Source organism: Rhinolophus sinicus, linkage group LG02 (genome assembly GCF_036562045.2).
Source record: "Rhinolophus sinicus isolate RSC01 linkage group LG02, ASM3656204v1, whole genome shotgun sequence".
In the NCBI taxonomy this organism is placed as follows: Eukaryota; Metazoa; Chordata; class Mammalia; order Chiroptera; family Rhinolophidae; genus Rhinolophus; species Rhinolophus sinicus.
The window spans coordinates 85,639,363-85,655,874 of NC_133752.1; positions in this window are offsets into that span (position 1 = coordinate 85,639,363).

Here is a 16,512-nt window from a genome sequence, read left to right on the forward strand (position 1 = left end):
AAATATCCAAATCCAGGCCCCACTAGCCTTCCAGGGAGGGGATAGGAAAAACACAATTCCAGCCTTCTTTAGTCATCCTGTTCCACCTAAGTGTGGGTGGAGCGGCAGGGAGGGAAATCTGAGGACCACTTCTGAAGTTCACAGCCCAAGGTCATAGACTACTGAAAGACTGAGACCTAACCATAGGCCCACAGAACGCCTTCCCTCCTCCCACACTTTACCACTACATTACTAAAAGCCTATGGACCAGAGTTCCTTTTACCCAGCACATCATGCTTGGCTTTCAACAAAAAAGCAGAAGGCATACTAACAAGCAAAAAAATATGGTTCTGATCACTTCATACCTATCCTTGATAAAAAATTCTAGCAAACTAGGAATACAAGGGAACTTCCTTAACCTGATAAGGGGCATTCACAAAACACAAAAAGCAACTATCATTTGTAATGGTGAAACGCATTCATGTTAGTATCACAAACGAGACCAGGGTGCCCTCTAGCACCACTTCACTTCTACGGAAAACTGGCAGGTGTGGCCAGTGCAGCAAGACAGAAACAGGTATCAGTAGTACAAACACTGGATGCGAGAAACAAAACTGTCCTTGTTTGCAGATGCTATTATTCTTTACATAGGAAATACAAATGAATCTACACATAAAATGAGAATTTAACATAGTCACTGAATACACAATCAATGTGTTCAAATTAAGATTCAGTCAGAAATGTAATTTAACAGAATTTTATGAAGGCAACCAGAAATGTAACAGCTATGACTAAACCTTACAAAAAGATTGGAGAAACTTATTTTTATTGAAAGATTTAACATTTTTGGATACACACTGTTCTTAGATGGATAGAAAGACTCAACATTCTAAAGATGTCAGAGATTCTCCCAACTCATATATAGAGCCAATGCAATCCTGATAAACATCCTAACTGGGCTTTTTGTGGCACTTGAGATACTGATCTGTAAAATTATATGGAAGTGCAAAGGGCAATAGAGTCAAGACCTTTTGAAGAACAAGAAGCTGGTGGAGTGTAATAAGAAGTTTGACTCTTTTTTTGATGTTTTTGATTGCTGAGAACGTCTAAGCCTCACCCCTCCTTCTGTACCTTGTGCCCACATCTGGAAGCTGATAAGAAAAGCTGGGTGCCCCCTCCTTTGATGCTGGGAGAAAATTCAAACCAGGCAAGGTCCTATCCTAGCCACCCCAGCCCCACTCCTTAATCACAATAAAAACTCAGGCCAGGGCCGGCCCAGTGGCTCAGGGGATTAGAGCTCCGTGCTCCTAACTCCAAGGGCTGCCGGTTCGATTCCCGCATGGGCCAGTGGGCTCTCAACCACAAGGTTGCCAGTTCAATTCCTCGAGTCCTGCAAGGGATGGTGGGCTCCGCCCCCTGCAACTAAGATTGAACACCGCACCTTGAGCTGAGCTGCCTCCGGAATGGCTCAGTTGGTTGGAGCGCGTCCTCTCAACCACAAGGTTGCCAGTTCGACTCCCACAAGGGATGGTGGGCTGCGCCCCCTGCAACTAGCAACGGCAACTGGACCTGGAGCTGAGCTGCGCCCTCCACAACTAAGACTGAAAGGACAACAACTTGAAGCTGAACGGCACCCTCCACAACTAAGATTGAAAGGACAACAACTTGACTTGGAAAAAAAAAAAAAAAAAAGACCTGGAAGTACACACTGTTCCCCAATAAAATCCTGTTAAAAAAAAAAAGAAAAAAAACCCAGGCCAGTCTCCTTTCCTTGCTCGCTCAATCCCTTTAAGATCTGCTTGGGAGGCTTGCCCTGCTCTCCCCAAAGACATCAAGTAGGTAAGTAGTAAACCTTGTCATACCCTCTGGCCTGTGTGGTGTATGTGGCATCATTAGTCTGGACATCTGAACCAAATATTGGGTGAGGAGGGTCATCTGCCTCTGCAGGCAACCAAACGGGGAACTTTCCTGACAATGTCCGCTTATCAGTGATTCTTTTGTATGGGAACCATGACTCCTGGAGTTGTGCAACATGGCCCTGGGTAAGATGGGTAGTTCTGAGTACATACAGCTTTGTAAGTCAAGGTAAAGAGCTTGGATTTTGTTTTCAGAGTGATGGAAAACCACTGGGGAGCTCGGAACAGGGAAAAAACATGATTTGATTTGAACTTTTTAAAGATCCATCCAATTGTTACGAACTGAACTGTATCCTCATCAAATTCTTATATTCAAGCCCTATCCCTCATGACTGTATTTGGAAATAGAGCCTTTAGGGAAGGTAATGAAGGGAGGGGCCCTAATCTAATAGGTCATGAGGGAGGGGCCCTAATCTAATAGGACTGTTGTCTGTTTTTATGAGATAGGAAGAAACACCAAAGATGTCTCTTTCTCCCCACACAGTGAGAAGGCAGCCATTTACAAGCCAGGAAGAGACTCTCACCTGAAACTAACCCTGATGGCAGCTTAGACAACAAATTTCTGTTGTCTAAGTTGCCCAGTCCATAGTATTTTGTGGTGGCAGCCCTAGCAGACCAACATACTAACTAACTACTGTGTGTAAATGGAAAGAGGGAAATTCGTATTGGAAGTGAGGAGAGCAGTAACGAGATGATGGCAGCTTGAGCTCGGGCATTAGTAGTGGCGATGATGGGAAGAGACACTTCTGGGCTATGACCTGGAAAGTAGCCCACATGATATGCCAATGGATTGGAGCTGGAGGATGAGGGAAATGAAGGAATCAAATTCTAGATATATAGGTCAGTAAATAAATCAGGCCTACTTTCCATTTTCAGTTTGGACATTAAGAAACATCTCTTGGCTAAAAACTAGAAATAAGCTTGAAGATGAATCAGAAGATATTTTCAGACAGAAAGAACAGTGAGGTTATATAAATACTCATTTAATAGTAGTATTATGTAATGTAGTTTTTACAATATAATAGGATCCTAAAATCTCAGAGTAAATTGAGGCAACAGCACCTCTTGAGACATAAGCCACTTCTCCCCAGCTACCAAAATAAGACCTCATCCATGTTTCCTCCACACAGTAACTGATGACTTGCTCCCTCAGGGGAGGAAGAATGTACATTCTGACACAGGTCTATATTGCTCTTAAATCATTTGAGCACATATCAGAAACGTTATCATTTTAATGAGCTTCCAGAAAGCTCTGTGAAGCCACTACTTTGGATCCTAATGCCAGCCCTCATTTTACGCTTACATTTTCAGAGAACACCAGCCCTTTCAAGAATAAGATTTCTAGTCAACAGAAGTAGCACAGTATTCTTAAGCAGCAGAGAAAAACAGAAAGAACTAGGTTTTATACAGAATTTTTATTTTAATTAACAAAAGTTTGCTGTTGTTTTGGTTATGTTGCACAGCTTCTGTAATGTGACATTACACAACTAACCCTTCCGATGCCTTCTATAGCTGACTAAACTTCTCTGCCCAGAAGGAGAGAATGTGTTCTTTTCTAGTTTAATTCTCTTGCCTCCTGGCTGGGAGGAATAAAGCTGAGACAGATGAGTGTCAAGGTTGGGGAAAAAGATGTAGTAGGATACTCTTAAATGAAGCAAAATGCCATTCTTTTGTCATAGGTCTGATTTGGCTCTAAATTCATCCATGTATCCATTCACCATTCTAAAACCACCCAATCAAAATCAAAATAATGGCTTGAATTTATCCATATACTGACATTCTGATTCTGACCTATTGACCAATACCCAGCCATACTGTCTGCCACAAAGGTAATCTGTCAAAAAGCAGGAAGTTCCATTGCTTTTCTGCATGGATATGCTGTGCTGCACACAGCAACTTTTTTTTTTATTTTTAAGATTTTATTGGGGAAGCAGAACAGGACTTTATTGGGGAACAGTGTGTACTTCCAGGACTTTTTTCCCCCAAGTCAAGTTGTTGTCCTTTCAGTTTTAGTTGTGGAGGGTGCTGTGCTATTCAGCTTCAAGTTGTCCTTTCAGTCTTAGTTGTGGAGGGCGCAGCTCAGCTCCAGGTCCACTTGCCCTTGCTAGTTGCAGGGGACGGAGCCCACCATCCCTTGCAGGAGTAGAACCGGCAACCTTGTGGTTGAGAGCCCACTGGCCCATGTGGGAATCGAACCGGCAGCCTTCGGAGTTAGGAGCATGGAGCTCCAACTGCCTGAGCCACCAGGCCAGCCCTGTGCTGCAACTCTTACTAGCAAATATTGCTATAACATTCATTTCTAAAATTTTCATATCCAAGACTAATTATGTAAACTGTCTTCTTAATCACAAATATAAACTCTTTGTAGATTAATACTTATACCAGGAAATATACACGATAATGAATATTATGTCAAAAATATATTATGGTTTATTGATGCATTTCAGGACCAGGTATTATTACTTTATAATGTTTAAAGCATTATTTTTTCTAGTGTCACATCTAGTATATATGTAATCTTGTTATTCATCCTAACTGCAACCTATACTGGCAAAATAAAAACAATATCCATCATTAAATGAGCAAGGTCCATATGTGTTCTCCACCATATGTGGACCTTGAGGACACTATGCCAAGTAAGGTAAGGCAGACAGAAAAAGACAAATACTGTATAATATTTCTTATGTATGGAATATAAAAAGAACTGAACTTAAAAAGACAGAGAGTGGAATGGTAGTTACTATGGGATGAGAGGGGCAGGAATGGGAGATGTTGTTTAAAGGTACAGACTGGCAACTAATAGTCCTGGATTACTAATACACAATATAGTGATTATAGACAACGAAAGTATGTTATAAACATTAAACTTGCTAAGAGACTAGATCTTAATTGTTTCTGCCATAGGACAAAAATTGTATGACATGACAGAAGTGTTAGCTAATGCTAAAATGGCATTATAATATAAATGTATCAAATCAATATGTTGTATACCTTAAACTTACACAAAGTTATATATTATGCCTCACTTAAGAAAAACAAAAAGAACTCAATTTTTCAATTGTAAAAGATGACTAAACACTTCATTAAAGAATATATAAAGTACATATAAAGATAAAAAGTATATTTTATGCAATAATAATAATAATATAATAAAGAAGACATAAATAGAACATTAGTAAGGTGTTAGACTACAAGGTCCAAACCTAGATCTCCACACACAAAAAATTATTTAACAACTACTCACTGACTAAAACAGCTCTGGGAAGACTCTGGAGTACAATTAAAAAGATACAGAACCCAGTGGAACATAAAAACCCAGCGTGACTGCATAGAACAGTATAGAAAGCATTTTACCTGTGCCATTCCATCCCCCAGCCTAGCCTAACTTCACACCAAAAAAGTACGGGAAACCAGAAGAACAGTATCTCACCAAGCAGAGAATATCAATGAAGAGATAAAACCCATAAACAGGAACCAAATAATTTTGGAGCTGAAAATTCACTGGAGGGACATACCAATTTGACCAGGCAGAAGAAAGGATCCATGAGCTTGAAGTTAGATCTACTGAGATTATCCAGTCTGGGGCGGGGGGGGGGGGGGACGACAGAAAAATAATGAGGGGAAGGGTACAGAACCTGACAAATCTGTGGAACCTGATCAAGCTTGCCAACAAACACATAATGGAAATCCAAAAGAGAACAGAGAAAAGGGGATAGAAAGAATATTTGAAGAAATAATGCCTGAAAATACCCCAAATTTAATGAAAGTTATGAATCTACACATCCACGAAGTTCAACAAAGTCCAAGTAGGATAAACTCAAAGAGATTCATACCAAGCCATGTTATGATTAAACCATCAAAGCCAAAGAGAGAATCTTGAAAGCTCCAAGAAAAAAGAAATTGATTGTGTACAAGGAATCCTCAATAAGATTAAACAGCTAATTTATCAGAATCAATAGAGGCCAGAGGCAATAGATGATATATTTAAAGTGCTGAAAGAAAAAAATCTGCCAAATCAGAATACAGTGTCTGGCAAAACTATTCTTCAAAAAAATGAAGGAGCACTAGGACTTTCCCAGATAAACAAAAGCTCAGATACCGTGTTTCCCCAAAAAGAAGACCTAGCGGGACCATCAGTGATAATGCGTCTGTTGGAGCCAAAATTAATATAAGACCTGGTATTATATTACATTATTATATATTATTATATTATATATATTATGTTATATTATTAGATAAGATCCGGTCTTATATTATAGTAAAATAAGACCAGGTCTTATATTCATTTTTGCTTCAAAAGACGCATTAGAGCTGATAGTCCGGCTAGGTCTTATTTTCGGGGAAACAGGGTAGTCACCTGTAGCCCTATCCTACAAGAAATGCTAAAGGGAAACTTCAGGCTTAAATGAAAGGACACTAGACATAACTCAAAGCCATATAAAGAACACCAACAAAAGTAACTACATGGGTTAATAGAAAAGCCAGTATTTTTGTTTGTAATTCTTATTTTATTTTACACATGATTTAAGAGGTAAATGCATAAAATAATAATTATAAATCTATGTAATGGGTACACAATGTATAAAGATGCAATTTGCGACAGTTTTAACATATAAGAGGGACAGAACTATGTAAGAGCAGAGATTTTTATATATTATTGAAGTTAAATGGGTATTAATTCAAACTAAATTATTATAAATTATAGATGTTAATTTTAATCGCCAGGAAAACCACTTAGAAAGTAAGTTTAAAAATATAAAGAAAAGTAAATAAGAAGAGAATCAAAATAGCATCCTAGAACAAATAAACACTGAAGAAGGCAATAATGAAGGAATTGAGCAACAAAAAGACATATAAAAACATAGGCTAATGGCAGAAGAAATACTTTACCAGTAATTGTTTTAAATGAAAATAAATTAAGCTCTCCCATTAAAAGGCAGAGAGGGCAGAATGGATTAGAAACAAGATCCAACGGTGTGTAAGTCTATGTACCTCCACTTCTCCAGTATTCTGCATTGCAAACTACAGTGCTGGGCCTCCATCTTCTTGAGTCAGGAAGTCCTCGTTTCTTCACAGAGCTATAGCTGGGAAACTCTCAAGGCAGTCAGCTGGGAAAAACATAGGGCTCCCTTCATTTCTTTCCTGTCTCTCACGGCTTTCTTTTCTTCCTTTAGATCCAAAGTCATGAAAACTTCTTTTTTAATAGTTTGTCTGGTATTTTAGTTATTTTAAGTGGAAGAGTAAGTCCAGTCCCTGTTACTCTATCTTGGCTGAAAACAGAAGCCATTTTTGATTAAAATGTTTTTATTTATAGAAGTCATATAATGGCTTAGGGTTATAATTTTTAACCTATTCAATTTGGATTTTATTAAATTTTGTTTTTTGCCAATTACTCTATATAAACTAAACGAATATGATAATCTTATAATTGCCCAAGAAAAAAAGGTATTTCTTTGGCCTTTAAAAAATCATTTTAATGATGACAAATATGTTAATTGAAAAGGCATTCTAATTTTTTTTAGCATACCATGAAAGTGCTTTATACGGCTCTTAATGAATGAAGTCATCTTTCACCTTTTCTCTTCCTGTGAGTAAGAGGAAAAAAATTAATTTTGAATGTGTTCACAAGTATCCACTGCCAGTAAGTTATTTTTCATGTTTCAAGAAAATACCTACTGTGTGTACTACATCATTATGGGCTCATATTAATATAATTACAGCAGTTACAGAAGTAAGGACAGAAAGCTTGGGCAGGCATCCTCATTACCGATCTGGAAACAGAACAACTGGAAATGTGGGTCTAGGTTTTCGTTAAAAAAAATAAAACGTTTAGACTTAAAAACATTACTTTAGATAATAGAAAACTGAATTTGGATGTGTTGTATATTTCCTAGGTTTACAGAAAATAATTTTGTGTGTCTGTGTCTTTGCTCGGTCTCTTCCTCTGAAAGCTGCTTTAGATTAGAACACCCAAATAGGGAAACCGCAGTTGGGAATGCAAAAGTACTGTTATCAATATGTGGTTGGTTGAATTCACAGATGCAAAACTTGCAGATACAAATGGTTATTTATTGAAGAAAATCACCTATAAGTGGACCTGTGCAGCTCAAACCCACGTTGTTCAAGGGTCGACTGTTTATCTATAGTCTCCTTTTGGCTGGAGCTAAGGTCCCTGACTTCTTGTTGGCAGTTGACAGGGAATGCTCTCAGCTCTCAGAAGTTGCCCTCAGGTCCTAGCCATGTGGCGCTCCACAACCCGGCAGCTTACTTCTTCAAAGCAAGTAGGAATTTGGAATTTCTCTCTCCGGTCTGCTAAGGAGTGAAAGGAATGATTCAGCCATTACCATTGCCATTTAATGCCACCCAACCCAGGGGAGCGACAATTCTATCATATTCACAGATCTGATCACACTCATGGGTAGAGGATGATACAGGATGTGTACTCAAGGGTGGCAGGCATCTGGAGAGCAACCACAGAACTCTGCCCACAACCCTACACGTTCATTTTCATCTTTCTTATAGAAAAAGAAGTTGAAAGATTTACATGGAAGCTGAGCAATTACATTTTTCTTGGTACCCTTTTCTTGATACGTACTAGGTTCTTTATAATTTATTCCTTATCAGAGAAAAGAACTGCCTTGGAACCAAGGCGGTATTATAAGAAACATGTAGGCAAATCAAATATTAGAATGTTCTTTAGGCTTTTGAGTACAGATAAGAAAATTAGACGATAACAGCTCTCTATAAGTTGAAAGGCTAAACTAGTATTTCAAAATTCTCCTTAATGTGTGATTGGGTATGTTTTTGATGGTCTTGGGAAAGAAATACTCTGTATTTCCCAGAGTAATGAACTTTGTGTGTGTTTTTTAAAAAGCAAAACAGATTTTAGTTGCACAGAATTTAAAACAGACTGTAGCTTATGTAACTAAACTTAATGACCTAAAATATTTTGTCCTAAATCATGCTGCACATACTTTATTAATCTATGAATAAAACGTCTTCCAGGATGGTACTGTATATATTTATATGTACATAATCACAGTCAAATCTTTCTTCATCTAGAAGATCAAATAGAGCTAATAATGCTTAGAAAATGGGAACTACAAAGGGCTTTAGAATCAAGAAACATCTTAAACCACAATTTAAATTCAAATATTACTTAACAACTTTCATCCTGAAACATCAGAAGTTTGAAGTACGGTCTTTGTTCAGAGCATTTAAGATAAAAACATCAAATAATTTCAGTTTTCAAAAATGATTTTATTAAATATTTAAAGACTTGAATTAAAGTCTCTGGCAATATAGTGATGCTAGAGTATAAGTAGCAAATGATAAATATAAGTTGAAAACTCAAAATAATGAGAGATATTCTTACTTGCTGTTTCTCTGTTACCTAAACAAACATAGGCTGATAATAGTTGAGAAACTGTGATGAAACAGTCAAACATTAGAGAAGTAAATGACTCATAATATAGAAACACCTAAATTATTTTACTGATGTAAAAATTCACTAAAATTTTGTTCATGAATAAGACATCCTGATAACATAGGCTTAAAGTTCAAAGGAGAATTTCTGCACCCTCTCCTATAAATCATAAAATTTTCAAGAAGCACTTTGCCCTAAAATGCTTCATTCTTGGTCTCAGCCCAGATAAATATTTTGGAAAACTGGAAGAAAATTGTATCTCAAAGTTATTTGAGGTGTCTCAATATGGTTGGAAAAAGAAAATATTTTCCCCATTCTTATTTGGGCATTTTGCACTCATTCACACATGGCATAAATTTAAACTTTGAATTGGCGTGTATAAAATCCTCTATGAAGAAATCACAGTCCAGAAATAAAAGCTGGCACTTTCTGATTTCTGACACAGAGGACAAAACAACATTTGCAGTACCTTCTTTCCTTAGTGGTGAACTAGGCATTCTTTCCAGCCCAGGATTTGCACTGTTACTGAAAGCCTAAGTGGACACGCACACACTGGCAAGTGAGACAGCATTCGAAAGCTCTTCACAAGAAAGCAAACCAAATGAACAGTCATTCCCCTAGTGTTACTATATATGAGGATCAGACGCTGGAATCAAAAAGAACTCAATGGTTTCTGGTAATGGCAGACTAGGTAATATACTCTCACTGACGACAACTAGAAAAGCTGGGCAAAACAAAATCCAAATGCTAACAGGGCAGTGAAAAATTACTGCATTGTGGAGTAGTAAACTTAGCATTTGGAGCTGCCTTTCCCATAGGGCCATTTGCTGATTGGGCAATTAAGAAATTCAGAGCTGAGCAGAGCTTTCAAAAGACTCACAGGGAAAAGGGACCAAAAATTGGGGGTCAGGGCCTACGAAAGAGAAGGGATCCTGGTAAACACTCCTGGCTTTGGACTGGCCCTCACTCTGAGTAAAGATGAACTAGAATCTGGAACTAAATCCAACTCCAAAAATCTCAAGACCTTTCTGGATTAGGGAAATCCAGGGACATAAGTACCCCTACCTGCCTTCCCAAAGCAAAACTAATCTATTGAAGTAAGATTAACATCACTCTCCCTGAAATAATCTCTACTATTTTTCACCTGTAATGCCAACATACAAAATAACAACAACTAGGTGTACTAGGAAAGAAATCAACATCGTGAAACACAGAAAGAGACCCACAGAGGAGCCAGATAATCCAGTTACCAGACACAGACTTCAAAGTAACTGTTTAATGCAAGAAAATCAGACAAGATGGAAAATTTTGTCAGAAAACTAGAAAAAAAAAATTGAAGTACCAAGAGCAAATTCTAGAACTGAAGAAAAAAAAATACCCACAAAACTACTGAAATTGGTAATTCAAAGAATGGGTTTAAAAAATTTGACACAGATGAAGAAAAAAAATTGGTAAAGTATGACACAGGTCAGAAAGAAATATCCAGAATGGAGAAATCAAGGACAGAAAACACATGAAAGAATATGGTTGGAAATTTTCTAAAACTGATAAAAAATATTTTAAGTAATGTTGAACAACTCCACAGCACATAATCACATGCTGATATAATCAGCACACTCCATATGTGAAATTCCTTAAGACAACTGTGGAATTTTTTAAGACATGACCTGGGAATTATTCCTTACGATGACTCCATTATCTTCAATAAATTGCAAGGGAAAAGACTAATGAAGCAGAAACCTCAAGACTGAAAAGACTTCAGAAACAGAACAGCCAATCACAATATGCGACAGTAACTGGATCCCGATTCAAACAAACGTACCTGAGAGAAAACAACTGTGATGTCCGTAAGACAATTGGAAACTTGTACTCTAACTAAATATGGTGATATTAAAGAATTACTGTTTTTTGTTTGTTCCACTTAGATTTGATAATGGGTTTGTGATTATGTTAGAAAAATGTGCTTATCTTTTGGAGATATATATTTACAGATGAAATGGTAAAACGATGGAATTTGCTTAAAATAATACCAAAGGGGCAAGTAAATGAGGTTATAAAGACAATTTGCCATTTGGTAATTGTTGAAAAATGATAGATTTATGCAAGTTCATTATACTTTTCAGTTCACTTGTACCTGTGATCAAAATTTTCCGTAATAAAGATTTATATAATTATTGGTAAGCTTGGCAATCTTTACTGTTTACTTGTCCATTTTAATTGCTTCAATTATCTATCTTTGCCTTTGTTTTGGCCTATTACTTTTAGATTTATAGAGCTCATTATTAGAAAAATACCCCTTTTTTATTAGTATCAGAATTTTTGTGTGTGTGGCATAACTTTCCATTTTAAAGTAGTCAGATTTATCCATACACAGTTGACCCTTGAACAACAGCGCCGACCTAGTCAAAAATCTGTGTATAACTACAATCCGCTCTCCACATTCATGGATTCTCAACTCTTCAATGAAGATGACCCTTGAACAACACTGGTTTGAATTGCACAGGTCAATTTAAAAAAACAAAAACAAAAAAAACTGGCACATAAGTGGACCTGTGAAGTTCAAACCCATGTTGTTCAAGGACCAACTGTGTTCTTTTACAGACGCATGTCGTACTTTAAAAGGCAAACTTCCCTACTCCAAGTTTATAATATTCATCCATGACTTCTTCTACTTTATGATTTCATTCCCTGCTCCCACATTTAAATTCCAACCCATCTGATATTTATTTGGGTGTAAGAGTGAGAATGGGATCAAATTATTTTTTTCCAATAGCTATAAGCTGTCCCAACACAACTTACTGAATAATCCATCTTTCTATTGATTTGAAATGCTGCCCTTTAGCATATTACTAAATTCCCACATATATCTTGAGTATATTTCTGGACTGTTTCTTTGATTGGTCTACCTCAAACCAGTAGCATTCTGTTTTAATTACTTTTGTATTATATCTTAATGTTACTTTCAAAAATTGAAATTTTTTCGTCCTAGCTATTCTTGAGTAATTATTCTTCCAGATGCACTTGTGATGACTCAAATTTCTTTTAAAAATGATTATAGGATTTTAATATAGGATTATAGGTAAAACATCATTAACTGAGAAACCTATGTAGGCAGAACTGTTACCCTTATACTACGCCTTTCTATTCAAGAATAAAAATGAGTTTCCCAGCAATTCAAATGATTCGTATCTCTTAGTAAGTAGTGTCTTGATTTATGGTGTCTAGTACATGTAGTAAGCATGGGTATACATTTACTGAATGAATGATTCCACTGCACCAGTATTTTGGGATTAAGTATTATATTAGAGAAGCTTAAAAATGTTAAATAGTCAGTGCAGTTATAAACAGAAGACCTTTTGGATGTTACAGAAAATATCCTGTGTTTTCTACTAATTGGAACCTTTAATCAGTATCTACTTTGTACACCTGTACAAAAATGTGACGGACATTTAGAATGACCTTAAGACTGTATAATTCCAAGGTATCTTTAGAATCACAATAAACAAACACATACTTTAATATTGATTTACCATAAGATGTACTTTCTTGAATCATACTCCTTTGAAAATTGATGGTTTAAATGGCTATGTAGAAGAGGGAAACCATTAAGTTGGGAAACAAACTAATAGATCAGTATTGTGTTAAATTAGGAAAAGAGATAATAACAACATGAACCAAGCTAATGGCAACAGAAAGAGCGAGAAAAAGATTAATCAAACAAAGGAAAAAGGAGTCTAAAAGGACCCCAGAATTTGAGCTACAGCAGCAGAAAACCATGGCACTAACAAATAGGCAAATTAGGTTAGCCAATTTTAGGGAAGAAAATAATTTTAAAACAGGTTGAATTGGAGGTAAAGAACACTAGTTAAAAGCACAAAATCCAGTGCACAATAAAGATGAAGCTCTAGAGGGTGGGACTAAGATATTTATTTGACAGTCATACATGGTCTGACAATTAAGTTCGTGAGCTCATCCTAGAAATAGTTCTCCTTCAAAGTACTCCCCTTGGGAAGCTATGCACCAACACCTGTGCCTAGTCCACCCTTCAAAGCAATTTTGGAACTCTTTTTCTGGAATGGCCATCAGAACTGTTGTCGTATTACCCTTGATGTCCTCAATGTCATCAAAATATCTTCTTTTCAACATTTCCTTTATCTTTGGGTAAAGAAAGAAGTCCCTGGGGGCCAGATCAGGTGAGTAGGGAGGGTGTTCCAATACAGTGATTTGTTTACTGGCTAAAAACTCCCTCACAGACAGTGCCCTGTGAGCTGGTGCATTGTCGTCATGCAAAAGCCATGAATTTTTGGCTAAAAGTTCAGGTCGTCTGACTTTTTCACGCAGCCTTTTCAGCACTTCCAAACAGTAAACTTGGTTAACTGTGTGTTCAGTTGGTACAAATTCATAATGAATAATCCCTCTGATATCAAAAAAGGTTAGCAACATCGTTGCAACAAGTTCGTGAACTTAATTGTCCAACCTTGCATGCCCAGAGGTGATGACAAAACTATGGAAATCAATGTTATCTGAAAAATGTGTTTATTTGAACCCACCTTACCCCCCTACAATAGATAAATGAACTGCTACTGCTCACTGTTACTTTAAGTATAGTTACTTCTTTTTTTAAAAAGGTAAACAAATCAAATATAAAAATATGCAAAAAGTGCATGGTTCTCTTTTTCAAAAACTCAATTATATAAAGCTAAAGGAAACCACGCAATACTGATAACTGAAATTTACAACCAGTAATACCAAAAAAAAAAAAAAAAAGCATAGAAACTCCAAAGATGCTTTCTGTAGATTCAATTAGAGATTGGTGGGGTGAAGGGACATTATCACATTAGTGATTATCAAACAGCCTTTCTAAATCACCAAAATTAATTGCCAAAGAAGAAAAATAAGGTGAAGCTTGTGCTAGTTTTATATCGATGTGTGTATTTATATTAGGTTGGTGCAAAAGTAATTGCGGTTTAAAAGGTTAAAAATAATTGCAAAAAACACAATTACTTTTGCACCAACCTAATAGAATTACAATACACATTTTATAGGGAGTTAAAAAAAAAATCAGGCTTTGAGTTTCAAATTCCATTGCAAGATATCAACCAGTTTCGTAATCCACTTTTACTTTTTTGAGACAGTTTTTGAGGAGAGAGGGCATGCCAATATGCTATTCTACACCACTCTCCAACTCCATGTATAAACTTAGCAAATATTAATTAAAACGCTAAACATTAAGCTGCATTAATCTAAGCCAAGTACCAGTAACTTTGTAATAGGAAAAGCTTCAAAAATTTAACACTCATTGTCCGTAACAAGTTTAACATGTTAATGAATTTTGATAATACAGAACTAATTTGTAAAGTTTTCATTAATTTGCTCTATTTTTTTTGACAACATCCATTATAGTAAGTTTTCAATGCGCCATATTTTAAAATAAACCCAGAAAAAAATAACAATCCATAATTTATATTTTTTCATGAATTTAGACTTGTCCTGTTCCAATTTAGGTATTACTAATTTGGTATTTATAGAATTTCTAATTACTAATAGTATTACAAATTAGGTAATACTATGAATTCTTCACAGTGTAACATTTACTTCTCCAACTTGTATCTTTCCAAATGTTCTTTAAAATGTCTCAGTACCACATTCTAAGAGCTTAGAAACATCGCTGTGAAAAAAAATGTTTAAATGTATTCATCTTGGAAAGAAAAAGTGAATAATGCCTTTAATCTAGCTTTGACTCCACTGAGTTCTAAAGATGGGTGGATACACATACACACAGATAATCACATTTAAAAAATGTTTTAAAACCTTAGTAATTGGTGATTTTATGTATCTAGTCTCATGGTTACTGCTGAGTACAGATTCTATCTAAAACGGACATTTTCTGGGAGTTGCTCCATGGGAATTCCAGAGAAACACTGTAATGTTTATATTCTTTGGAGTATGTATCCACAAGTAATTGAACTCAGCATGGAAACCAAAATAAGCCTTTCAAGTATTCAAAACAAATTGTCCAACATCATCCCAAGGTGAAAATTGATTTCTGGTTATGTGGTCATTCCTGTCCAAGTATATATTACTAAGAATTTCTCATTAATAAGCCTTTACATAAAATTGTATGTTATGACCTGATATTTCCTGATACCTTTAAACTACTTAAACTTTACTTCCTTATTAAATATTAAGACGATTTTTCTGAGGTATATGAGAGTTAACTTCTGAACCTTTATGGAAAATTTAACAGCCAGATTTTATCTAACTTGATGAGACCTAGGGTACTCAAATTTGGGGGGAAAAAAAGAGCAGTGGTCTAAAACTACTTGGTATCAATAGATTCATCATCTAAAAGTGCTTTCATTTTTTTTCTTACACAAAAACCTTTAGGCATTTACCACTGAAAACATGCTCAACCTCCTTAACCTGCCATTGGCAGTCCTTCACCATCCCTTCAGTCCCTCACGACTTGGACTCTTCTGAGTATCACAGTGAAAACTCTCCCCCAGCCAGTCTGAACTGCTGATTCTCCGGCCACATTTCCCTGGTCCTGAGTCCTATTACCCTGTACGCTTTCCCCACACCATAATCTCTGTGCCCCTCCCTCAGTCTACCTGCCATCCCTCAAGACCTACCCTCCCCTATTCCATGATGCCTTTTCTGATCGTCTCAGGCAGAAACGCTTTCTTCTGAATTTCTGAAGGATTTTGAATGCTCCGCACCTACAATATTTCCTGAAGACACGGAATTAAAACACAGTGACAGCTGCTCACCAATTGAATGCCAAACTCCGGGAAGCGGACGGAGGGTTGCTACCTTGACACGCTGCCACTGCGTGATTGCTCTTTCTGCTGGGCTTGCTACAGAGGTTCACTGGGGTGGCTTCAATTATACATGCAAATGTAGCTTTTCCTTATGGCACTAGCACGGCTATAAGGAACTGAATAGAACTGTACTTTTAAGGCCAGGAATTTCTAGGAACGTGAAGTGACTTGAAACAATCAAATTCTGTTCTCACCTGACTATAGCCCTACAGCAAAAGGAAGAAGCACGTACAACATGACAGCAGGAAGAAAATTCTACTTCATTTGTCTTTATTCTCTCTTATCTTCTATGATCACTACAGGTTTGTGAATGAGACAGGTTATACATTGTTTTCCTGGAATGTCTCTGGCCAATTCTCTAATTTCCTAA